Below are 26,360 nucleotides of genomic sequence, written 5' to 3' on the forward strand. Positions count from 1 at the left end.
CCTCGCCTGGGAACCTCCATGTGCCATGGGTGTGGCCCTAAGAAGCCAGGGGGCAGGATTGGGGGTGACTTCAGAAGGCTTCAGGTTTCGGTCCTCTATGTCAGTTCTTAGACATTTTTCTTCTCCATTTATTCATTCAGATGTTCAAGGGCTTGGGATGCTTCAGTGAAGAAAACAGACAAAGGTCCTTAACCTTGTGGAACTGACATTCTGGTGGGGAGATAGGCAATAAACACAATGAATAAGTAGATAATATGTTGAAAGAAGGAAAGTTGAGAGGAGAATTGGGTAGTGGTAAATGGGGCTGTGAGTGGTAGTAAATGGCTGTTCAGAGGGGCTTCACTGAGAAGGTGAGATGTGAGCAAAGACTTATGGGAAGTGGGGGAGTTAGCCACACAGAGAGCTTGGGGGAGAGGGTCATGGACAGAGCAAACAGAGCAACAGTCTTGAGAGAGGAGTATGCCAGAATGTTCAGGAAACAGCAGGGTGGCTGGAGTGGAGGGACGCAGGGCTGGTCATGCTCGGGAAGGTCAGTGAGGAAGCTGACATAGAGGGGGCAGCCTTTCCCAAACCCACACTCCAGCCACTAGGAATCACTTGGGTTCCCTGGAAGCCATGCCATTTTTCACTTCCTAACTTTTTCATAAGCTGTCCTCTCTACCCAGGAGGCGCTTCCCAACTTGAAACTGAGCAGGACCTTGCAGGGCTCCTGGGCACAAGCCTTTCTGTATCCCCTATTTCTTGTTTTCAGAGGATAAGCTTCAGCCTCCATGACCTTCCCTGAGTTCCAAAGGGCAGGTTCAAACTGTTGCTAATCAGGTGAGGGAGGGGATGCAGAGATGAGGGAGGAACAGTAGTGCAGCCTTGGGGCAGGGTTCTGGTTCCTCTTCTGAGGAACATACACTACAATATCTTTGAGTTCTGCATATCTAAAACCCCTAACAAATGAAAACCAGAGAGGAGGACCAGCAGATCTAGTCCTGGGGCTACTAAACACTAACTTAGAGGAAGAATGAAAGCTTGCATCTATCCTGTTTCTTATCTGTGGCCTTATTTTCTACTCTCAAACTATAAAATCACATCCTGAAGTTCCCGTTGTGGTAGAGTGGGTTATGAACCCAACTAGTGTTCATGAGGATGTGGGTTCGATCCCTGGCCTTATTCAATGGGTTAAAGATCCAGCATTGCCATGAGCTGTGTTGTAGATCGCAGATGTGGCTCAGATCCTGTGATGCTATGGCTGTGGTGTAGGCTAGTGACTACAGCTCCAATTTGATCCCTAGCCTGGGAACTACCATATGCCATGGGTGCAGCCCTAAAAAGTAAGATAAATAATATATTTAAAAAAAAATCACTTCCTAATCTCTCTCAAGGGAGTGCACAGTCTTTAGAGCATTAGCTTGCTGTGGCCTGGCAAAGCAATGAAGCTGTTTTTTTCTCCTTCACCTAAAACTGTCTCTAAGTTTCTATTCAGCACCGGAAGGCAGAGGCTGAGTTTTGGCAAATAACTGCCCGGTTACACCTTTTGATCCTTTAAGTCTTGGCTGAAATACCACTTCAAGCAGGACCCCCAGGAATTACGTGATCCCAGAGAAAAAGGAGGGAAGGAGGTAGGGCACAACCTTTTTAAAAAAAGACATAGCCATTGAAGACCTGACAAAAACCGATTAGAACTGACTCGGTCCAAGATGGCAGAGGATCTGACATCCAGTAGACTGTGAGCCTCATTCTGGGCTCATCCTAACATATCAGCAGCTAAACAACCCTTCTGCAGGTACCAGGGCATTGGCATTTACGAGATGGACCATAAAAAGCCAAAAAGTGGGCAGTGGCCCAATTCCTAGAAATCCCCGCCCTCCCCCCCAAATAGTTGGAATAATCCTCCCGCTCATTAGCCTAAGAAATTACCCAGCCCATAATATCTCACTGCCCCCACATTTCAGGGCCTCTCAACATCTGAGATGGCCCATATTCTGTCTCTCTCAATGAATCTACTTCTTTCCTTGTGCACGGAGACATGAAGAACCTGAACTTCAGTCAGTCCTGAGACCGCATGTGTGATTTTAATTAAAAAACAGTGCATAGGGTCCCAGCATGGGGGTTCAGTCTGGGTCTTGGTCAGGTCTGTGTCCTGGCCCATGGGTTTGAACCCCAATCTGAGTTGTGTGGTTTTGCCAGGGCATCCCAGATTTCCCTTATGTTGATATTTACCACACAGGTAAGATTGAGTCCTGTCTCTTCCACCAGACTGTAGTTGCCTTGAGGGGGAACTGGCACTGAAACCAAGCAGGACCCTTGAGACCCTCCTGGGCACAAAAGCCTTTCCATGCCCCCTTTGTCTTGTTTGTAGGAAATAGGCTTCATTCAACCTCCATGATCTTCCCAAATTTCCAAATGGATGATTCAAACAGGAGTTCCTGGCATGGCGCAGAGGAAACGAATCCGACTAGGAACCATGAGGTTGCGGGTTTGATCCCTGGCCTCACTCAGTGGGTTAAGGATCCAGCATTGCCGTGAGCTGTGGTGTAGGTTGCAGATGAGGTTCGGATCCTGTGTTGCTGTGGCTGTGGTGTACGCTGGCAGCTGCAGCTCTGATTCAACCCCTAGCCTGGGAAGCTCCACATGCTGTGAGTGCATTCCTAAAAAGACAAAACACACACACACACACACACACACACAGGGATTCAAACAGTTGCCAAACAGGGAAGGGAGAAGCAGTCAAGAAACAATGGTGCAGCCTGGAGACAGGGTCCAGGTTCCTCCTCAAGGAATATACATAACAATATCTTTGAGTTCTCCTGCAGGAACGAAGGTCCCCACCCAGGGGGAAGAGGGCAACTGGAGGCAGAACACCAGATTCTTGGAGCACTGCCCTGCTGCCTCACCACCAACCATTCAATTTTGCCTATAAAAACTTACCCCAAACTGTCGAGGAGTTTGGGTTTGGGGGGCCCTGCAATAAACCTTTCTCTGCTTCAAATTCTGACATTTCGGTTTATTTGGCCTCACTGTGCATCGGACACATGGACTTTGGAAACAGAAACTGTTCACAGCTGTCTCTCCAGGACTTGTCCAAAGCAGGGCTTGGACTGGATGCCCAATGAATCTGAGAAGGGCCCTGTGGGGCTCCTGTGCAGAAGCCTTTCCATGTCCCCCATTTCTTGTTTTGAGGGAATAAGCTTCTCCATGACCTTCGCTGAGTTCCACAGGGCATGTTCAATAGTTGCTGGAATTCCCATCATGGCGCAGCAGAAATGAATCTGACTAGGAACCATGAAGTTGTGGATTTGATCCTTGGCCTCGCTCAGTGGGTTAAGGATCCAGCATTGCTGTGAGCTGTGGTGTAGGTTGCAGACGTGGCTTGGATCTGGCGTTGCTATAACTGTGATATAGGCCAGCAGCTGTAGCTCCAATTAGATTAGGGACAAACAGTCAAGAAATAGTGCAGCCTTGGGAGGGGTCCTGGTTCCTCCTCAAGAAATATATATAACAGTATCTTTGAGTTCTTCTGCAGAACTAAAACCACTAACAAAGGAAAACCAGAGAGGATGACACCAGAACCATTTCATTTCACAGAATGAAAGCTTGCATCTACCCTGATCCTTATCTGTGGCCCTAGTTTCCACTCCCAAACTATAAAACTCTGTCTCTGCATTTCTGTTTGGCACCCATGGACAGAGGCCATGGACAGAGTTTTGGCAACACCAGCAATGACTTATTAGAAGAATAAATGAAGTGAATAAGTGGATGAATGGAGGCACCCATATGGGAGCCCTACCTTCTATGAGGAAAGTGGGTAGTTCCACAGAGAGTACATCAGGGCCAGCACCTAGGGAGGCCACCCCGCCCCCCACTGCCTGGCCAGGGATTATTTGAAGTGGACAGAAGAGCCTGGGGTCCCAATGTTTCCCTAGAGTGTTCCTGTTCTGAGCTCTGCCCTCAAGAAGGGTATAGAAAAGGGAGGGTGTTGGAGTTCCCGTTGTGGCACAGTGGAAACGAATCCAACTAGGAGCCATGAGGTTTCGGGTTAGATCCCTGGCCTCACTCAGTGGGTCAGGATCTGACGTTGCTGTGAGCTGTGGTATAGGCCAGCGGCTACAGCTCCCATTGGACCCCTAGCCTGAGAACTTCCATGTGCCATGGATGTAGCCCTAAAAGGACAAAAGACAAAAAAAGAAAAGGGAAGGTGTTTGGGATTCGGCCAAGCCTCTTCTATGGTTTAAACAAAAAGATTAGGAGGACAAGTAACCTCATCTGTAGAAGAAAATTCCAGGTCATAGAAAAAGGAGCGGCTCCAGGGGCCTCGAAAGGGACCCAAGCTTCTCACATCTCCCCACACACCCTTGGAAGTGGAGCTGTGCCCTGACGGCAGCGTTAATATTACAAAGCTTCAATTTCACAAGGAGCAGCTTCTGGACTTGGAGTTCAAAGAATTACCCCTTGCATGAAAGGCTTATTGGAAAATCAGGCCAACTTCTGTCCAGTAAAAACTCAGTGACCATGGAAGAGTCCCCTCCCTGCAGTAACTGGAGTTTGGTGACCAAGAAAAAATTCCACTTGCAAGCAGTCACTTGCCAAGGCAAAGCTGATTTGAAAAGCCTCCTGGGTCTTTGCTGACGTAGTATGGGTAATTGAGAGTCTCATCCAAGGACAGTGCTGATAAAAACAGCCAATTTTCATTTGTTCATAAATGAACAAAGCAAGGTCCCGTGGGTGTTACTTAGTACATGCATCCCGGGGAAAAGGCTAAGGAGGTTGAGAGATGGGGTCTTGGTCTCCTTGACGCCTGTCAAGTAGAGGCACCAGCCTCCACAGGAAGCAGTGGAGCAAAGTGGATAAAAGAAGACTTTGGGAATAGGCTCACTGAAGGTCATCAAGGACCAACCCCAAGAAAATTTTCTCTGCAGTGGAGGCATGAAAGGAAGCAGGTGGTGGCCACAGGAAGGACAGGAGAAATGCAAATGTCTTTGGCTTTGGCCAACACTGAGTTGTGTTCAGCCACAGTTGGGGATATTGTGCACTATACACTAGTATTTCCTGTGGAAATTTTGTCTTCTAGCTTCCAAAAATCAACATTATAACTGGGCTAGCATCCTGTAATCCCTGAACAGTGTGAATATTTTGGAAATCAAGGTATAGCACCTGCTCATCAAGTGCATGAATCTATATACTCGGTGATTATACATATATGTTCACCCTTGCAGCCACCTCTTAGATCAAGACATAAAATATTCTCTATATCCTAGAGGGTTCCTTTGTGCCCTTCCCAGTCAATGCCCACCTTCTCCCAGGGTAAACACTTAGTGTTTACTAGAATTGCTAGAGATTTTTTTATCTTGTTCTAGAAATTCATATACGCAGAACTGTAAAATTTCCTGTTTGGGGTCTGGTTTGTTTTAAGCAAAAGTAGGTTTGAAATTCATCAATGTTTTTTTCTGTGTCAGCGATTCATTCTCTTTATTGCTGGGTAGTATCCTGTCTTAGATGACATCACAGTGTGCTAGTCTACTCTCCTGTGGATGGACACTTAGGTGGCTTCTAGTTTAGAGCAGGCTAATACAGCTGCTATGACCACCTTTCTATGAGATATTTGATAAACACAGTACTACTTCTGCTAAGTAAACACCCAGCAGTGGAATTTCTGGACTCTAAGGTAGATGAAGGCTTAGCTGTGATAGATACTGGCAACAATGATTGTATCAATTTAGGTTGTGCTTTTGATATCTTTAAAACATAGGTATTTTTTGACACACTGAGGTCACTTATGTGCACCATTGTTTGGACAGGTGGGGGAAGGGTGGGGGTACTAGCAAAATGGCATCTTGGATAAATGTAAGGGCCTGAGTTCTAAACTTAGAAAAGATAAGGGTATGACCTCAGAGTATTTGTCCTTGTAACCGGGAATGAATCAGAGGGAGGCATGTCTCTGTGTATCCTTTACTTAACCCCCATTACATTGTAAACTCCATGAGAAATGGGGACCATGACTTATTGAAGGATGTGTCTTCAAGGTCATGCACAATTCCTGGCACAGAGGTGCTTAGTAAAGGAAAATCACCTTAATAACTGTAGCACATGTTGATGGAGCATGTCCAGGAGCTGAGTACTGTGTTAAGACCCTTCAATATGGTTTCACTTCAATCTCCTAATACAGGGAAGGGGATTAAGATGGCAGAATAGAAGGACTGGAGCTCAACTTCTCTCCTAAAAACAACAAAATTTACAACTAAAGGCTGAGCAATCTTCAACCAAATGGACCAGAAACCTTCAAAAAGATATCCTACTCCAGAAGAAAAAGAGGAGGCCACATCAAGAGGTAGGAGGGACGATTACATGATATAAGCACCCCCATACCTCCCGGGTGGGAAGCCCCACAGACTGGAAAGTAACTGGTTCACAGAGACTCACCTATAGGAGTGACAGTTCTGAGACCCACATCAAACTCCCACGTGTGGGGATCTGGCACTGGGAGAAAGAGCCCCTGGAGCATCTGGCATTGAAGGCCAGTGGGGCTTGTGTGCAGGAGCTCCACGAGACTGGGGGAAATGGAGACCCCATTCTTAAAAGGTGCACACAGACTTTCACGTGCACTGGGTCCCAGGGCAAAGCAAAGTCTCCATAGGAATCTGGGTGAAACCTGACTGCAGTTCTTAGAGGACCTCCTGGGAAAACAGGGGTGAATGTGGCTTGTTGTGAGGGAAGGACATTGGAAGCAAGGCTCTCGGGAATATTCATCAGCATGCCTTTCTCTGGAGGTGCCATTTTGGGAAAATCTGGTCTCACCCATCAGCATCAGGGCTGAGAGCCCCAGGCCAAATAACAATCCAAGTGGGATCACAGCCCTGCCACTCAGTAAACAGCTGCCTAAAGACCCCTGCCTAAGACTCCATTATCTGTAAAAAGGTCACCAGACCAAAAACCTATAAAAATGAAAAGACAGAGAACTATAATTCAGATGAGGGAGAAAGGAAAAAACCCAGAAATCAGCTAAGTGATGAGGAGATTTTCAGCCTCCAGGAAAAAGACTTTAGACTGTTGATACTGAAGATGATGTGAGACATTGGAAATAAACTGGAGGCAAAGATGGATAACTTACAGAAAACACTGACCAAAGAGATACAAGATGTAAAACTTACACAAAAAGAGATGCAAGATAAAATAACTGAAATAAAAAATTCATGAGAAGCAGCTAACAGCAGAATCCAGGAGGCACAAGAATGAATAAATGAGGTGGAGGACAGATTAGAAGAAATTACAAATGCGGAACGGAAAGGAGAAAAAAGATTGGAAACAAATGAAGAGAGTCTCAGAGAACTCTGGGACAAGATTAAACGAACCAACATCTGTATTATAGGGGTACCAGAAGGAGAAGAGGGAGAGAACGGGACAGAAAAAATACTCCAAGAGATAATAGCTGAAAACTTCCCTAATATGGGAAAGGAACCACTCACTCAAATCCAGGAAGCACAACGAGTACCGTATAAAATAAACCCAAGGAGGAACACCCCAAGACACATAATAATCAAACTGACCAAAATTAAAGACAAAGAGAAAATCTTGAAAGCAGTTAGGGAAAAGAAACAAATAACATACAAGGGAACCCCAATAAGGTTATTGGCAGATTTTTAGCAGAAACTCTGCAGGCCAGAAAGGAGTGGCATGATATACTTAACGTGATGAAAGGAAAAAACCTCCAAACAAGATTACTTTACCCAGCAAGGCTTTCATTCAGGTTTGAAGGAGAAATCAATAGCTTCATGGATAACCAAAAGCTAAGAAAATTCAACAACACTAAACCAGCCTTACAACAAATACTAAAGGAACTTCTCTAGGCAGAAAAGACAAGACAGCAACAGGAAACAAAATTCCACAAATGACAAGGCTCACCAATAAAGGTATATTATATATACAGTAAAGATACGAAATCATCCATGCACAATTATGCCACCAAAATCAGAAATCATGAGAAGAGGTGGCAGGACACTGGCGATGAACTTGCAATTAAGAGAACAACAACTTAAAACAATCTCATATACATATAGACTCTTATATGAAAATTTCAGAATAACTGCAAACCAAAAATCTACAATTGATACACAAACAAATAAGAAAAATCAATGCAAATACAACACTAAAGATAGTCATCAAACCAGAAGAGGAGAGAACAAGAGAAGAAGGGAAGAAAAAAGCAACAACAACAACAAAATCCAAAGCAATTAAAAAAATGGCAATAAGAACATACATATCAATAATTACCTTAAATGTTAATGGACTAAACGCCCCAACCAAAAGACATAGACTGGCTGAATGGGTACAAAAACAAGAACCACATGTATGCTGTCTTCAAGAGACCCACTTCACTTCTAGGGACACATGCAAATTGAGAGGATGGAAGAAAATACTCCATGCAAACGGGGATCAAAAGAAAGCTGGAGTAGCAATACTCATATCAGACAAAATAGACTTTAAAATGAAGAATATTTTAAGGGACAAAGAAGGTCATTACATAATGATCAAAGGATCAATCCAAGAAGAAGATTTAACAATTTTAAATATCTACGCACCCAACATAGGTTCACCACAATATGTAAGGCAACTGCCAACAACCTTAAAAGGACAAATTGACAATAACACAATCATAGTGGGGGACTTGAACACCCCACTGACAGCAATGGACAGATCATCCAGACAGAAAATCAGTAAGGAAACACAGGCCCTGAATGAAGCATTAGATCAGATGGACTTAATAGATATTTATAGGACATTCCATCCAAAAGCAATAGAATACACATTCTTCTCAAGTGCACATGGAACATTCTCTAAAATTGATCACATCCTGGGCTACAAATCCAACCTCGGTAACGTTAAGAAAATTCAAATAATATCAACCATCTTTTCTGACCACAACCCTATATGACTAGAAATCAACCGCAAGAAAAAAACTACAAAAAACATGAACATATGGACACTCAACAACATGCTACTAAACAACCAATGGATCACTGAGGAAATCAAAGAGGAAATTAAAAAATACCTAGCAGCAAATGACAACAAAGATACGACACTCCAAAACCTATGGGATGCAGCAAAACCCATTCTAAGAGGAAAGATTAGAGCAATACAAGCCCACCTCAGGAAACAAGAGAAAGCTCAAATAAACAAGCTAACTTTACATATAAAGCAGCTCGAGAGAGAAGAACAGACAAGACCTAAAGTTACTAGAAGGAAAGAAATCATAAAGATCAGAGCAAAAATCAATGAGATAGAAACAAAGAAAACCATAGAAAAGATCAATGAAACGAAAAGCTGGTTCTTTGAAAAGATCAACAACATTGATAAACCCTTAGCCAGACTTATCAAGCAAAAAAGAGAGTGGACTCAAATCAATAAAATTAGAAATGAGAAGGGAGAAGTAACAACAGACATCACAGAAATACAAAGGATCATAAGACTACTATATGCAACTATATGCCAATAAAACGGAAAACGTAGAAGAAATGGACAAATTCTTAGAAAAGTACAATCTTCCAAGACTACACCAAGATGAAACAGAAAAGATGAACGGACCAATCACACGAACTGAAATTGAAACTGTGATTAAAAAACTTCTAACCAACAAAAGTCCAGGACCAGATGGCTTCACAGGCAAATTCCATCAAACACTTAGAGAAGAGGTAACACCTCTCCTTCTGAAACTATTTCAAAAAATTGCAGAGGAAGGGATACTCCCAAACTCATTCTATGAGGCCACCATCACCCTGATGCCAAAACCAAACAAAGATACCACAAAAAAAGAAAACTACAGGCCAATTTCACCGATGAACATCGATGCAAAAATCCTCAACAAAATGCTAGCAAACCACATCCAACAATACATTCAAAGGATTGTACATCATGATCAAGTGGGATTTATCCCAGGGATGCAAGGGGTCTTCAATATCTGCAAATCCATCAGTGTGATACACCACATTAACAGACTGAAGAATAAAAACCATATGGTCCTCTCAATAGACACAGAAAAAGCCTTTGACAAAATCCAATACCCATTTCTGATAAAAACCCTTCAGAAAGTGGGCGTAGAGGGAACCTACCTCAACATAATAAAGGCCATAGATGACCAACCCACAGCTAATATCATTCTCAATGGTGAAAAGCTGAAAGAATTCCCACTGAGATCAGGAACAAGACAAGGATGTCCACTCTCGCCACTACTCTTCAACATAGTTTTGGAAGTCCTAGCCACAGCAATCAGAGAAGTAAAAGAGATAAAAAGAATCCAAATTGGAAAGGAGGAAGGGAAACTGTCACTATTTGCAGATGACATGATACTATACCTAGAGACTCCTAAAGACTCTACCAGAAAACTGTTAGAGCTCATCCATGAATTTGGCAATGTTGCAGGATACAAAATTAATTCACAGAAGTCGATGGCATGTCTATACACTAACAGTGGAAGAGTAGAAAGAGAAATTAGGGAAGCAATCCTGTTTACCATCACATCCAAAAGAATAAAATACCTAGGAGTAAACCTACCTAAAGAGACAAAAGACCTGTATTCTGAAAACTGTAAGACACTGATGAAAGAAATCAAAGATGACACAACTAGATGGAAAGACATACCATGCTCTTGGATTGGAAGAGTCAACATTATCAAAACGACTATACTGCCTAAGGCAATGTACAGATTCAATGCAATCCCTATCAAATTACCAAGGACATTTTTCACAGAACTTGAACAAAACATTTTAAAGTTTGTTTGGAAGCACAAAAGACCCAGAATAGTCAAAGACATCCTGAAGAAGAAAAATGGAGCTGGAGGAATCAGGCTGCCTGACTTCAGACTATACTACAAAGCAACAATCATCAAAACCATATGGTACTGGCACAAAGACAGAAATATAGATCAGTGGAACAGGATAGAAAGCCCAGAATTCAACCCACACACCTACAGCCAACTCATCTATGACAAAGGAGGCAAGAATATACAATGGAGAAAAGACAGCTTGTTCAATCAGTGATGCTAGGAAAACGGGACAGGCACATGAAAAAGAATGAAATGAGAACACTCCCTAACACCATACACAAAAATCAACTCCAAATGGATTAAAGACCTAGATATAAGAGCAGACACTATCAAACTCTTAGAGGAAAACATAGCCAAACACTCTTTGACATAAATGACAGCAACATCTTCTCAGATCCACCTCTTAAGAGTATTGACAATAAAAAGAAAAATAAACAATTGGGACCTAATCAAACTGAAAAGTTTCTGCACAGCAAGGGAAACCCTAAACAAAATGAAAAGGCAACCCACAGAATGGGAGAAAATCTTTGCAAGTGAATCCACTGACAAGGGATTCATCTCCAAAATTAATAAACACCTTCCACAAGCTCCATACCAATAAACCAAACAACCCCATCAAAAAATGGGCAGAAGATCTAAACAGATAGTTCTCCAAAGAAGACATGCAGATGGCCAAAAAACACAGGAAAAGATATTCAGCATCACTCATTCTTAGAGAGATGCCAATCAAAACCACTATGAGGTACCACCTTACCCCAGTCAGAATGGCCATCATCAAAAAGTCTACAAACAAGAAGTGCTGGAGAGGGTGTGGAGAAAAAGGAACCCTAGTACACTGTTGGTGGGATTGTAAGTTGGTGCAACCACTGTGGAAAACAGTATGGAGATTCCTCAGAAAACTAAATATAGAACTACCATTTGATCTAGCAATCCCACTCCTGGGCATCTACCCAGAGAAAACCATGACTTGCAAAGACACATGTATTCTGATGCTCATTTCTGCACTCTTTGCAATAGCCAAGACATGGAAACAACGTAAATGTCCATCGACAGAGGAGTGGATCCAGAAGAGGTGGTACATATGCACAATGGAATATTACTCAGCCATTAAAAGGAACAAAATACCAGCATTTTTAGCAACATGGATGGACCTAGAAATTATCATGCTAAGTGAAGTCAGCCATACCATGAGACACCAACACCAAATGCTTTCACTGACATGTGGAATCTGAAAAAAGGACAGACTGAACTTCTTTGCAGAACAGATGCTGAGTCATAGACATTGAAAAACTTATGGTCTCCAGAGGAGACAGTTTCGGGTGTGGGGCATGCACTGGGATTATGGGATGGAAATCTTGTGAAACTGGATTGTGATGATCATTGTACAACTACAGGTATGATAAATTCATTGAGTAATTTAAAAAAATGTATAGTATATAACTAGATTGGTGACCAATAATGACAGTTTTGCACCATAGGACCCATGTTTCTTTTGTGATGTTTGCTTCCAAATGCTCCTCTATGATTCAAAAAGCAACAAACTGGGGGAATTCCTCACTTATCCTTATGTTGATCCTGGAACTTTTAATTAAAAACAAAAAAATTTTTTAAAAATCTCCTAATACAACATAGTCCTTTGAGATTAGGGAAGAGTTTGGTTCCTGCTTTACAGATGAGGAAGGAAGCTGAGCCCTTGGACAGGTTAAGCTACACAGTGGGCAAGGGGGAATGCTGCAGTTAGTCCGAAGGCAGTCTGACTCAGGAACCTGCAATCCTAGCCACATTTATAAATCATGTGCATGTGTGTGGTGGCCAGAGACTGCACCCCATTTTATAGAGAAAACAGGTTCAGAGAGGTTAGGGAAGGCTTTATCATGGATTTGATAGGGATAGTAGGAAAATTAAATAGTTTAGAAATCCCACTAGGGGATTAAAGACAGTAGGGGAATTTTAAGGGAGTTTGGGAGACTGTTGCAGGCTACTGACCACTCAAGAAAAGAATCCAGTAACCCAGTAACAATCTACTCTACCATGAAGGAAGACCAGGTGCATTCCAGTCACAAATCCTGAGAGTTAGAACACAGGACAATAGATATGGGGTCTGAATTTTGTTACATAAAATCAGAGAGTTAATGGTCTTTGAAGAGTAGTGTTTCTGCACGTAGCCAAGAGAGGAATATAGGTGAAAGGGGACATTATACCAAAACCTGAGATGAATGACCCTATTTTAGTATATGTACCATACTTTTGCTAATACACATGTCTTTTTTTTTTTCTGATCTTTTCAGGGCTGCACCCATGACACATGGAAATTCCCAGGCGATGGGTTGAATTGGAGCTGCAGCTGCCAGCTTACACCAGAGCACAGCAATGCTGGATCCTTAACCCACTGAACAAGGCCAGGGACTGAATCTCACAGATACTAGTCGGGTTCATCACTGCTGAGCCACCACAGGAACTCCTTGTACATATGACTTAAATAGCATCATGACAGTTCCAGTTAGACCACCCAGGGTTAAAGGAGGGACTGAGGCGGTAAGCCTTGACGTCTACCCCAAATGAGGAAGAAAGTGTCTTCTCCCCTCCCCATTTGTTCTTTGATTATAAAAACGTAGCCCTTTTCATTCTCAGGGCTGTGCTCCCTTGCCAGCCTGCTCGTATCTCCCTCAAGCACCCTGTGGCCAATAAACTCACTCTTTGCCTATTGCTTCGCCTTATGCTGAATTCCTTCTGCAATGAGACCAAAGGACCTTTGTTAAGTCCTGACACCATGTGAGCAGTTTCAGTTAAAAGTCAGTGGGTTTGAGTCCCAGTCTGGGTTTTGGCTGGGTTCAAGTACCATCTAGGAAGGAATGCAGTTTCAGATTCAGCTGGGCCAGCCTCCACAGCTAAATTTTCCTTTTTTTTTTTTTTTTTTTTTTTTGGCCATGCCAGCAGCATGTGGAAATTCCCAGGCCAGGAAGCGAATCTGTGCCACCTGAGCCACAGCAGTGACAATGTCAGATCCCTAATCTGCTGAGCCATCAGGAACCTCCAAAGGTGGAAGACTTTTAGTGTGGCCCTTGACTCCTGCCCCCACACCCCTCCCCATTCCCCATCCCTGAGCCTGTGACCACCAGGCTCACAGGGCCTTCCGTGGGCCTCTGCCTTAGTGCCTCGTTCTCACATAGCCAGGTGACTGCCACTGCAACACCTGCTACTTCTCTTGCTTGCATCCCAACGGAGAGAGAGAATTAAAGCCAGCCATCCTGTCTTTTAAGTGCTGGGCACTGTTTGGAGAAGGTTCCAAGCCTGGTGAGGCAGGAGGTAGATGGGCTCCAGGAGAGATGTTTGCAACTAGGCTCTTATTTACACTTCCTGAGGAAGGAGACAGGTGGGCTCCAGGACAAACACAACCAGCCATCTATCAAGATAGAAATAACAACAGGCACAAGGCAAATAACTGGTACTTGTCTTCTGTGAACTTGTTAAATAATGGTAATGACAGGATCAAAAGAAGTGACTTTTTTTTTTTTTTTTTTTTTTGTCCCTGTTTGGACAAAAGAATGAAGAAGTCGCATACATACTCCCCATCCTCAGGGTCAGGGAGACGCCAACTACACGTGTGCAGAGAGATCCCTCTGGGTCAAAAAGGGAGGGGCTGCCAGGCCATAGTAAGTCTAGATAACCTTCCCGCCATGATTTGCTTTGAAATCCATCTTGGCCAAAAGATGCACACACAGATCAGGGGAGGGTCCTGGGTCTGGTTGGGTGTAAAAGATAAAACAAGAGAAGGCTAAAGAAGAAATACCCCATATAAGTGGTTTAAGTCACCTCTCTGGAGCATTCCTCATTGAGGGGGACACCTATACCCTCACTCCTTTGGGTGTGTATTACTGTTTTACTTTTTTTTTTTTTTTTTGTCTTTTTGCCTTTTCTTGGGCTGCTCCCACAGCATATGGAGGTTCCCAGGCTAGGGGTCAAATTGGAGCTGTAGCCACCGGCCTACACCACAGCCACAGCAACGTGGGGATCCGAGCCGCATCTGCAACCTACACCACAGCTCACGGCAATGCTGGATCCCTAACCTGCTGAGCAAGGCCAGGGATTGAACCCGAAACCTCATGGTTCCTAGTCGGATTCATTAACCACTGAGCCATGAAGGGAACTCCTTACTGTTTTACCTCTGCCTTAGGTAAACAGACTAATTCTTTGCATTTCTGTGCTCTGTGTTCTTAACAATTGACTTTATGCCTATTTTTACAGTCTTTGCCTCCTTGAAACATTCTTGCTTTCAACAGGGGGCAAGAATCAGGGCAATTCTGCTTTCAGCCTCTAGCTAGTCTAGTGGCTAGGATTCCTGATTTTCATCCAGGCTACACAGAATCAATGCCAGAACAGAGAATAAGATCTCGCTTCAAGCCATCACCCACTGCTGTCTTTCTGAAATCACTGGGACCTGTTCCTTTCCAGGGGTCCGCTTGGGTTCCCAGCCTTGGTGGGGTAATGAGGGCACAGCCTTCTATCAAAAGAAGCTTCCGTGATCCCTGCCTCCAGGGTCTTCTCACTGCTCCATCATTCCAGCCCCTCAGGCCTCAGAGGCTGAGCACTGCCCTCCTGGAATCTAAGCTGAGGCACTGGGTCAGGAGCCACCCCCCACCGAGGAGAAGAGGGGTGACTTTCCTTCCTCACCTGCACTTGGAAGGTAGGTTGCTTAATAGTTCTTAAAAGCTTGTAAAATAGTTCATATAAGTAATCTAAAAACCCATGGCTGCTTTAAACATTTGGAACAACCCAACTGCATATAAATTTAAAACATTTCTCCTTACTCTCCCCTCTCAACCTCAATGTCACCCCTTCCCCTGGGGTTATCACTGTTTTTGATGCCACGTGTGTACATGTGTGTTTTCGTCATTTTTCTGCAGCTTGCTTTTTGAGCTCTACAATATGTCTTGTAATTTCTGTGTTAATATATGTAGATCTGCTTCTCTCTTTTGATCTACTGCACCGTATAACACATCGTGATGTTTTGGTTCTCTTCTTCTTCTTCTCTTTTTTTTTAGGGCCACAGCTGTGCCATGTGGGAATTCCCTGGTCCTGGGCTAGGGGTTGAATCCAAGCTGCAGCTGCCAGCCTGCACCACAGCCACAGCAACATCAGATCTAAATCGCAGCTTGTGGCAATGCCAGATCCTTAACCCAATGCGCGAGACCAGGGATCAAATCAGCATCCTTAGATTACTGGTTGGGTTCTTAACCAGCTAAGCGACAATGGGAACTCCCTAACAAGTCTTCTTTAACATTTAGGTTGTTTCCAATTTATCACTATTACAAATCATTCTGCTCCAAATATCCTTGTGCGTGCCTCTCTGTGCGTGGATGTGAGTGTTGCTGTGGAGCAGACACAATGAAGTAGAAGTGCTGGGCCAAAGGGTATATATATTTTAAATTTTAGCAGCTGCTAAAACCTGAACTTTGTAACTGAACAGACCCCTCCCAAGTATCTTCTGCTTCAGCTTCTCTCTAAAGTACCTAGATAACAGTATCTGATGCACATTTCCTGAGTGGTTTTACAGATGCTAAGACTCTCAACAAAAGGAAGAAATTAACTACTTGAGGATTATGAGCACACAGCCCTCAGAACTACTGGCACTTAAGGATTGATACTGTTAGCCCCTATGACACCATGACCTCACCATCAACCAATCAGACAATTGCACATGAGTAATCATCTACCCTGGGACTTCCCTCCCCAGCATCTTGCTAAAAGAAACAAGGCACTCGCATTGGTTGGTTGAGACATCTTTGGTAAGCAATGGAGCTCATATGAGAGGGCACCATCGTATTCTTCCCTATTGTGTTGGTTTCACCCATGGTGGAACATTAATTGGGATTTTTCCCTTCCATACTAAGGTGTGATCACTTTGGCTTCATCTCTAATGGGACATTGGTTTGGATTCTCCCCTTTGGAATCAAGCATGGTCATTTGGCTTCATCTCTGACTGCTGGGGCATTGGATGGGAATCTCCTTTGCTGGGACTAGGGAACTGTGATCCGAGAGATCATTTTGCATTGCATTGCATTGATTTGTTTGATATTGGAACACACTGCCATGAATAATTAAGTATGGGTAATCAGAGCCCTGTTTCATCTCGTAGTTCCCCTAGACCGTATTTTGAAAAACTGGGAGATATTCAGCTATGCTTCCATAAATGAAAGAAAATTATTACTTTTTAAATTTTAACACTGTTTGGCCTTAGTACTTCCTGAGATCTAGAGAAAAATGGTCCCTAGTGGCTCTGCTATTCTATCAAAGTGAACCTTTTGGAATTGGTTTGGCTTTTATCTTGGGTGTGTGTGTGAGTGTCTTGGTACCTGAGTCCAAATCCTGTGTTGTTTCTGGTTTTGACCTTCATTAAAGGGTCCCAGTAACTTCAGTGCTGATTCATGTTCCTCTGAAAATGAGGCATGTGAATGTGAGTGAATAATATATATAGTTGTCCTTTACCATTATTTGTTTAAACTGAATTGAATATTTGGAAACTAGGAAAAAAAAATCCCTGAAATTGGCCATGATGACTGTTTTTTGCATATGTCTTTAGAGGAAGCTTGTTCTCTAGGAGAAACTTGCATTTTTCTTCCTAAGGCTTTAAAATGTAAATATTCTGGAGTTCTTGCTATGGCGCAGGGGTTAAGCATCCAGCATTGCCAGAGCTATGGCGTAAGTTGCAGTTGTGGCTCAGATTCGATCCCTTGCCCAGGAACATCCATGTGCCATGGGTGTGGCCAAAAAAGAAAAAAAAGTAAGCTCTTACAAATGAAATACTTCTAAATGTAAAAGAAACTGGCCAGAACAAATTTCAGATTTACATGATCTAAGAAATATTTAATATTACCTTAATTTCTGATATTAAAACTAGCTTAAATTTACTGGTTTAATCAATACAGATATGTCTCACTTTCATTGTATCTTGGTTTACTAATGGCCAAAAAAGTTTATTTCTGTTACAGTTTGTCAGCAAAAAAAAAAAAAAAAAAAAAAAAAAAAAATTAACTTGACATGAATTTGTTATTAAATAAAGGTAAATAAGTAGGAGTTTTCAGGTGAACCCTTTCAAGAATAATATTGTTTTGTGTGTATGTCTATCTAAAATACTTTCCCTAGATTTTTGTAACCTGGATTTTGTTAAGTTAAATGACAGGAATTCATTGAACATCCAGGACATTTCAAACAGAGACTATGGAATATGTTCATCACTTCCAATGAGGAAGTGCTAGTATGACAGTTCACAATTGCTTGCTTCTTGATGTTTGCTAGCGATTAAGGTTTTTTGTGCTTAAAATGATAATATATATAATTTAAGCTACTAAAATAATAAAGGAAACATTTCAGTATGCCAGGAAGGAAGGAGGTATGTTTTCAGTAACTGGTATGAAAAATGAAAATACATTTTTTTGCCAAAGGGAAAATGGGTAATTTTATCCCAGAGCTGGTTGCTTCTGGATGGAAAAATAAGGGACAAATTAATTTGAAATATAGAAAGTTACAGAAAGTTCGTAGAAGGGGAGCCCTGTAAAGAGTTTTGTGCATGGTCAGGCTGGGATCAGATTAATTTAATTAGGTAAGTGGATTTTGTTTTTAAAAGTCAGCTGGTGCAGGACTAGATTTGGTTCCTCTCTGTTAAGAGAATGAAGTTGTCTTAGAATGCTGCTTTTAATAATGGATTATGTGAACTTCCTTGCCTTTAAGTGATCTATATTTGCTGTCTAAATCTTTTGTCACTTTGGTTAAGTGAATAAACATTAACAGTGACCTATGGTCCTATTTGTTTTGAAACTTTTAGATTTTTTTTTTTTACTAACTTTGTATAAAATTCTAATTAAAGTTCCTTTGACTTCCAGTTAACTTTAGGATGCTTCAGAGGGCCCCTAAGACATCTCAGAGAGAAATATTAAACTAACTAGGGTTGTTTGGTATGTTAAATTACACAGGAAGAACCATCAAATGAATGATAAGCCTCCTCGGATCATACTGTATAGGTAAATGTTATTAACATAGACATTCTAGAAATTACATAAAGTTTCTGAAGTTTGGCTATGTCCTGTAATAATGTTCAGTCATAACCCTAGTTATCTTAAAATGTATGTCACAGCAACTTGGTTAAACGTCTTCGTCAAAAACACTGTAATCAGACCTTTGACTTTGTCTCTTTTTAAGTCTTTCTCATAGACAGTTAAGCCAGTGGTTTGCAAAAATGCTTCAGCTTCAAGAAAATTCATAGAAAGGACTTTTTGACAAATACTTTCATCTCATACTGCTAAAATGGGTAAGAAATTTACTAAGTGTTAGGAAAAAAAGAAATTTAGTAAGTCTAACAGAAACTCTTATTTCATAAAACTGTTGGCAAAAATGATTATTTATATGGGATTAGGTAAACTAATGAATGTGGTTATAATTTTTTGGTTTTGTCTGAATTATTACTGGCTTTTAATTTGTGCTTTCTGGATGTAGGGAGGACTTTCCCCTTAAAGTGACTATGATTTGAAGCAACTTGGTAAATTACCTCTGTAAGTGGAATAAAAACATTAATCTTTTCTACCTGACCCATCCAGAAGCTGGAAACTCTTTAGGTTTAGTTTTATCAAGTAAATAAGAGAGGCCCCCTCCTAACAAGTACAAGAATCTCAAGGTATTTTAGGGACCTTGGAAAGGAAGGAATTCACCCAAATCTGTAAGGTGAAATCTGTGACAAGCCTTTGGTGTGGCTTTCTTGGTATTTTAAAAGTTCAATCTGAGATTCCTCATGAAAAGTTCCAATACAGCCAATTTAATTTTTTTTTTTTTTTTTTTTTTTTGGTCTTTTTGCTTTTTCTTGAGCCACTCCGGCAGCATATGGAGGTTCATATGGAGGTTCTCAGGATAAGGGTCTAATTAGAGCTGTAGCCACCGGCCTAGGCCAGAACCACAGCAACTAGGGATCCAAGCTGAGTCTGCAACACACACTACAGCTCACGGCAACGCCAGATCCTTAACCCACTGATTGAGGCCAGGGATTGAACCCGCAACCTCATGGCTCCTAGTCGGATTCCTTAACTACTGCGCCGCAATGGGAACTCCCAATATAGCCAATTTAAAAAAGCCTATGTGATCAGTTAACTTTTAATGTGGCCATATTGGTAAAAATGAGGATAACTTTAGAGAGAAAAAGATTATGTTTCAAAATGGAAATTAAGTTCTAGTTTTTGTCTGTTTTTGCTTTTTAGGGCCACACTCACAGCATATAGAAGTTCCCAGGCTAGGGGTTGAATCAGAGGTGCAGCTGCTGACCTATGCCACAGCCACAGCAACGAGGGATCCGAGGTATATCTGTGACCTATACCACAGCTCACAGCAACGCCAGATCCTTAACCCACTGAGTGGGGCCAGGGATCAAAACCACATCCTCATGGATACAAGTTGGTTTCATTACTGATGAGTCACAAGGTGAACTCCTTTAGTTTTTTTTTAAAGAGCCGCACCTGAGGCACATGGAGGTTCCCAGGCTAGGGATCGAATCAGAGCTGTAGCCGCTGGCCTACACTACAGCCACAGAAATGCAAGGCCCGAGCCGTGTCGGCAAACTGTACCACAGCTCATGGCAACGCAGGATTCTTAACCCGCTGAATGAGGCCAGGGATTGAACCCACATCCTCATGGATGCTAGTCATGTTTGTTAACCACTGGGCCACAACAGTGGTTTTAGTTAGTTTTGTTAATTGAGGTTGGTATTTGCTGCCTAAGACTCACTTCCCAGATGGCTCTTTGCTGCTTTATTATTGTAAAGTTGAGTTGAGTCACTAAGTTTGTTTCTGAAGCTTATCACAGTGATCTATCTTTGGATGAGGATTGAATGCCCCAGGACCTACAGCCGGGGGATGGTGCATGCTGGAAGGGGCATTATAAAGTACTGCCCTCAACCTAGATGAAAAGACCCCTGTCAAGTACTATTAACTAAGTCGTGTGCAGTAAAGCTAAATGGAATTGACTCTTGGATTTATATTTTCCACTTGAGAAGAGCCTTTGCATTGGATAGTCTGTAGAGGGGACTGACCCCAAAAGACAGCCACACTAGTATGAGAAAAAAACAACAGGAGTGGTGAGCAACTGACCCAGGAGTCTGGACCAGGCTTGTAAGACCTATCATACTCATCTAATTAAACTGTTTACCAAATGTTTGTCTCTCTATCAACATTGAAAGTTATTTTGGGGAGTTCCCATTGTGACTAGTATCTATGAAGATGTGAGTTCAATCCCTGGCCTTGCTCATTGGGTTAAGTATCTAGCATTGCCATGAGCTGTGACGTAGGTCAAAGAAGTGGCTTGGATCCTGTGTTGCTGTGGCTGTGGTGTAGGCTGGCACTGCAACCCCAGTTTGACCTCTAGCCTGGGCGCTTTCATGTGCTGTGGGTTCCGCCCCCCTAAAAAAGGCCAAAAAAAAGTTATTTCTTTACTTTCTTTTTTTGAACCATGCCCATGGCATGCAGAAGTTCCAGGCCAGGGATTGAGCCCATACCACAGCAGTGATTTGAGCCACAGCAGAGATAAACCCTGAATCCTCAACCCACTGAGCCATTAGGGAACTCCGATGACTGTTTTACTTTTAACCACACTGTTGCTCTCAATGTTTAGGATGGGGCAAGTGGAGTTGTCAGAGTCTAACTACTCATGATGTATAACACTGCTTGCTTTAAGTCTGTTGCTAGAAGCACATGTTCAATGCTCGTGTGACAGTTGGGTATGACTGATAAAATGCATAGCCTGTGTAATATTCCCCTGTTAAACATACCTCTGAGCTACTTATTGTCTGATTAGTTTTTCTCCAATGTGTATAACTGGACAAATATATATAAACAAAAATTATGCCTAGCACTGAAGGGAATGATGGACCCAGGGCAGGTGGTAGCCACCGTGGCATCTGGAGACAAACATGGTCTATCAAAAGATTTTCAAAAAGGGGAAATTATGAAAAAATCTTCACATATTCAAGTATGGGGACCTCATTATGGCTTATGCATGGTTTAACAAGTGGCCTGTTTTGTGTCTTATTAAACATACATTGTATATCTGGTGTGACCATTGAGGAGAAGAATGCATTTAAAAGTCAAAATAGAGTAGCTATAGTTCAGACATCGAAGGTAAAACCAGGTGGCCATTGTAGACGTGATTTCAAACAGATTTGTGTATTGTTGAGAACTTCAATTTTCTGAACTGTATCAGAATTTAAGGACATTACCAGCCGTTCTCAAACAGTACCTGCTGGAAGTTGCCAACTGCAATCTTATTGTCCAAAGGTCTCCTCTTTTAAGCAGGAAACTTTTCTCTTACTTTAAGAATAGTAGTGACAAGAGAGCTCAAGCTAGATTTTTCCAGCAGAAGGCTCTAGATTCTTTAGATATATATTAATACTCCTTGATGAACTGAAACCCAAATAAAGAGAATGATTCAAAAGGTTGCTTGGTTACAAGCTATTTGTAAAGAGGACCTACTCCATAATTTACTCTCTTGGTTGCCAAATGGAATAGGAAGACTCCTTTGGGAAATACTGCAAGAATGCATTTTGATCATAATTGCATTTTTATCCTAATTGTAATATGTCTACTAATTTTCAAATGTCTATCTGGGTGCTATGACAAAGTCATCAAAAACAGAGGTAGAAGTTCCCGTCGTGGCGCAGTGGTTAACTAATCCGACTACAAACCATGAGGTTGCGGGTTCAGTCCCTGCCCTTGCTCAGTGGGTTAACAATCCGGCGTTGCCGTGAGCTGTGGTGTAGGTTGCAGACGCGGCTCGGATCCCGAGTTGCTGTGGCTCTGGCGTAGGCTGGTGGCTACAGCTCCGATTCAACCCCTAGCCTGGGAACCTCCATATGCCGCGGGAGCGGCCCAAGAAATAGCAACAACAACAACAACAAGACAAAAAGACAAAAAAAAAAAACAAAACAAAAAAACAAAACAGAAGTAATGTTTCCATAATATAAAATATTGATGTTAAGCTGGGGACTCAAGATTTCTTTGAAATCAACATCAATGACTTTCTTCCTCAAATTCTGAAAAAGTGTCTTTGCCCCAGTTCAGGAGGAAGTAGCCAGAGCAGTCATTGCCCCTCTTCCTCTCCTCAGGATTGAAGATTATCACAGGAAAGTGGGGAATTGTAAAGGAGCAGGACAGTATAGGGCCATCCTGGCACAAAACCCTCCCCTGTATCCTCTGCATTAGCTCCTCTCTGAAGCACATAAACAATAGTATCTGATGCACATTTTTCTAAGTTGTTTTACAGATGCTAACACCCCACCAAGTGGAAAAAGTTAATTACTTGAGCATGCAGCCCTCAGACCTACCAGAGCCTAAGGATTGATAATGTTGACCCCTGTGACCCTACCCTGTTACCTCACCATCAGCCAATCAGAGAGTTGTGTACCAGCTGATACCCTGGGCCTCCTCTCCATCACCTGGCCTTTAAAAGTGCTTTGGTGAAACCCATCAGAGAGTTTGGGTTTTTTAAGTGTTAGTTGTTCCAGCCTCTTTGCATAGTGCCTTACAATAAAACGGCACTTTCCTTCACAACTCAGTGTCAATAGACTGGCTTTACTAGTGTAAAAGTGAGTGGGCGAGCGAACCAAGTTTTGGTTGCTAACACCTCCACAATGTCTGTACCATTTCAAACGCCCACCCCTGGTGTCTGAGATTACCGGATACTCTCACTAACTCTGGGGATCATGAATCGAAGTTTGTCTACTTAAAACGAACCTATGGTATTAGAAGTCAGAATGGTGGTTACTTTATGAATAATGGTTGAGAGGGGCACAAGGGGGGCTTTGAAGTGCTGTTGATATTCCGTTTCTTGATCTGAGTAGTAGTTACCCAGATATTTTCAGTTCCTCAAAGTTCACTGAGTGGTATACTAATGATAGGTTACGTTTCTATACGTTATTTTTCAATAAAGAGTTCAAACTATTTCTTCCCATCCCTCATCTGACAGGTGACAAAATAGCATCATCCAATGATTATTTTGTTTTGAAAGTTGAGCCTTCCTTTGTTGGTACAGATTCCTTCTTCTGGAATGTTGTATTTCCAGGTCTCATGAGGACACTTTACCTGACAGGCGAAACCCCTTTGCAGAAAGGGGAGAAGGGCCTTGACCTTCCCTGGTCACTGATTACATGCTCTAATATTCAAGATAAATGCCATTCACCCTGTTTTACAGCAAGAAAGCAGGGGCTCAGAGCAGCAAGGTAACCTGCCCAAAGTCACGAACTATATGACTGCAGAGTCCTACCCTCCTTGCTACACTTTCAGCTGCTCATGTGACAGGCTTGGGGCTCACCAAGCAACAGGCACGAGCCTGTTGAGGTAGCTACAAGAGCCCAGTGAGGTAGCTATATTGCCATGCTGTTTCACAGTTGAGAACAGAGAGGCTCAGAAAGGTTAACTTGCTCTGTTCACCCCATTGGTAAGTGGGGGAGCAGGGCTGAGCCCAGGTTTCCCTGTCTCTACACCTGTGCTAATGCAGTGCTAGCCAAAAGAATCCTGTACAGTGATGGAAACATTCCATGTGGGTGCCAATAATACAGCCGCCACTAGTTGTATGTGGTTACTTAGTGACATGTGACTAGTGCTATTGCGGAAATGAAGTTGTAGTCTTATTTCATTTTCATTCATGTATGTAGCCTGTATTGGACAGTCCAACTCTAAAAAGTCAGGTCAAGGGAAGGAGGAAAGCTGCAGGGCACAGGCAGAAATGACAGAGCCTACCAGGAGGGACCCACCTGTAACAGCTCTGACAAAACCCACACACAACAAGGTGGAAGTCTCAGGGCACCAGACCCACTCCTTAAGAAGAGCACCAGGGCTTTGTAATCAGATGTGGCCTTAACAAGCCTCTTAAACCAGGACTCAGTTTCCTCATATAAAAAATAGCTATCAAAATAGGGCCAGTTTTAAGAAGCAATGACAGAATACATAGTACCTGGCACATAACTGGCATTTAATCAGCTATTTAACAGTCATACTATTATCACAATTATTACTAATGAGCATCTGCTCACTTTTAAACTTTTACGTTTCTCATTATATAAAAATCATTTATGCTAAAAATTTCAACAATGCAGGTGTATATAGAGTGAAACTTAAAAATCTCCAAATAGGGAGTTCTTGTTGTGGCGCAGCGGAAAGGAATCCCACGAGGAACCATGAGGTTGTAGGTTCGATCCCTGGCCTGATTCAGTGGGTTAAGGATCCGGCATTGCTGTGAGCTGTGGTATAGGTCACCTACAGGGCTCAGATCTGGCGTCGCTGTAGCTGTGGTATAGGCGGGCAGCTGTAGCTCTGATTGGACCCCTAGCCTGGGAACCTCCATATGCCGCGGGTGCAGCCCTAGAAAAAAGGTGCAAAAAAACCAAAAAACAAAAAAAAAACTTTAACCCCAAATCCCCCTCCTAGATGAAACCCTTGTGATTAGTTTCCTATGCGCCTACCCACGAACTGTCTCCATTTCCAGAAACATCTAGAACATTTCAATCTCTCCTTTTGACAACTGCCAACATGAAATGCACTCTTCTGCTATTTGCTTTTGTCACTTTACGCATCTCCAGGGTATCTTTCCACACACCCACCTTCAGTTTCACTGCCTTATTTTACTGTCTGCACAATGTTTCCTGGTAAATGTCATTTGTAACTTTTTGGCAGGCCCTTACTGATGCACATTTAGGATGTTGCCACTTATTTCGCTACAGCAAGCACTTTACACATGTCCTTTTATACACCCACCTGGAGGGAAAATTCTTCCCAGTAGAATCACTGGGTCAAGGGTGATAGATCTCAGCATTTGTATAATCTCCTTTTCAACCTCTCAGGAGCACTGGACTTGAAAGGAATGTTCTGAAAATACTCCTCAAGTCATGCTAATAATCACCCCTGGAATGTGTTTGCTGGTTGGGTTTGCAACTTTGGAGAAAACAGATTTTTTTTATTTTTCTTTAAGCAGATCTGGTTCCTAAAGACTCTGTGGTGCAGGGATGTGGAAAGGGCGAAGGGAGGGGACTTTGTGAGGGGGCACCTGGAGGTCAAGAGACTGGACCCCACTAATCCCAGCTCTAGCTGGCTGGGGGGTCTGAGGGTGAGAACTCTGCTTCTCTGGGAGGCCAGTCCTACAGGAAGTCAGGCTTTGCTGCTTGCGAAAAAACACTCCAGGGGAGCCCCTGAGCCTGTGACCTGGGGTGGGGAATCCGGGAGGGAGGAGACACCCACAATAGGCCTGGCCAAGGACGGGACAACGGTGGTTCTCAGCAGGCGAAATCCGAACGGCTCACACACGTCAGAAAAGAGCTTGGCCTCTCCAGAAACCAAAGAAATGCACATGCAAACAATAGACTATTGTTTTTCACCTATCAGATTGGCAGAAATTAAAACAAAATGATACCAAAGTTGGAGAGTGTGGATAGGTGATGTGGGAGGTGGCCACACTGGTGCACTCCTGCTGCAGGGAAATGGTGCTTTCCAGAGTCTATGCCTTTCCCTTCCTAGCAATTTGTTTTGAGAAA

The 26,360-nt window shown here is 42.7% G+C and overlaps 1 protein-coding gene and 1 long non-coding RNA gene across 3 annotated transcripts in view; one reads left to right on the forward strand and one right to left on the reverse strand.

Moving 5' to 3' along the window:
* Positions 1 to 26,360, reverse strand: part of FAM107A (family with sequence similarity 107 member A) — a 92,867-nt gene that overhangs the window by 34,826 nt on the left and 31,681 nt on the right. The window lies entirely within an intron of this gene.
* Positions 15,257 to 16,379, forward strand: LOC146397361 (uncharacterized). Its single transcript, XR_014823434.1, has 2 exons — positions 15,257 to 15,488; positions 15,847 to 16,379. It is a non-coding gene; the product is annotated as an uncharacterized LOC146397361 (long non-coding RNA).

This window comes from Sus scrofa, chromosome 13 (genome assembly GCF_054392235.1).
Source record: "Sus scrofa isolate SSC_HxYL_T2T_F1_AM1 chromosome 13, Sscrofa_HxYL_maternal_Yorkshire_Landrace_v2.0, whole genome shotgun sequence".
Taxonomy (NCBI): domain Eukaryota; kingdom Metazoa; phylum Chordata; class Mammalia; order Artiodactyla; family Suidae; genus Sus; species Sus scrofa.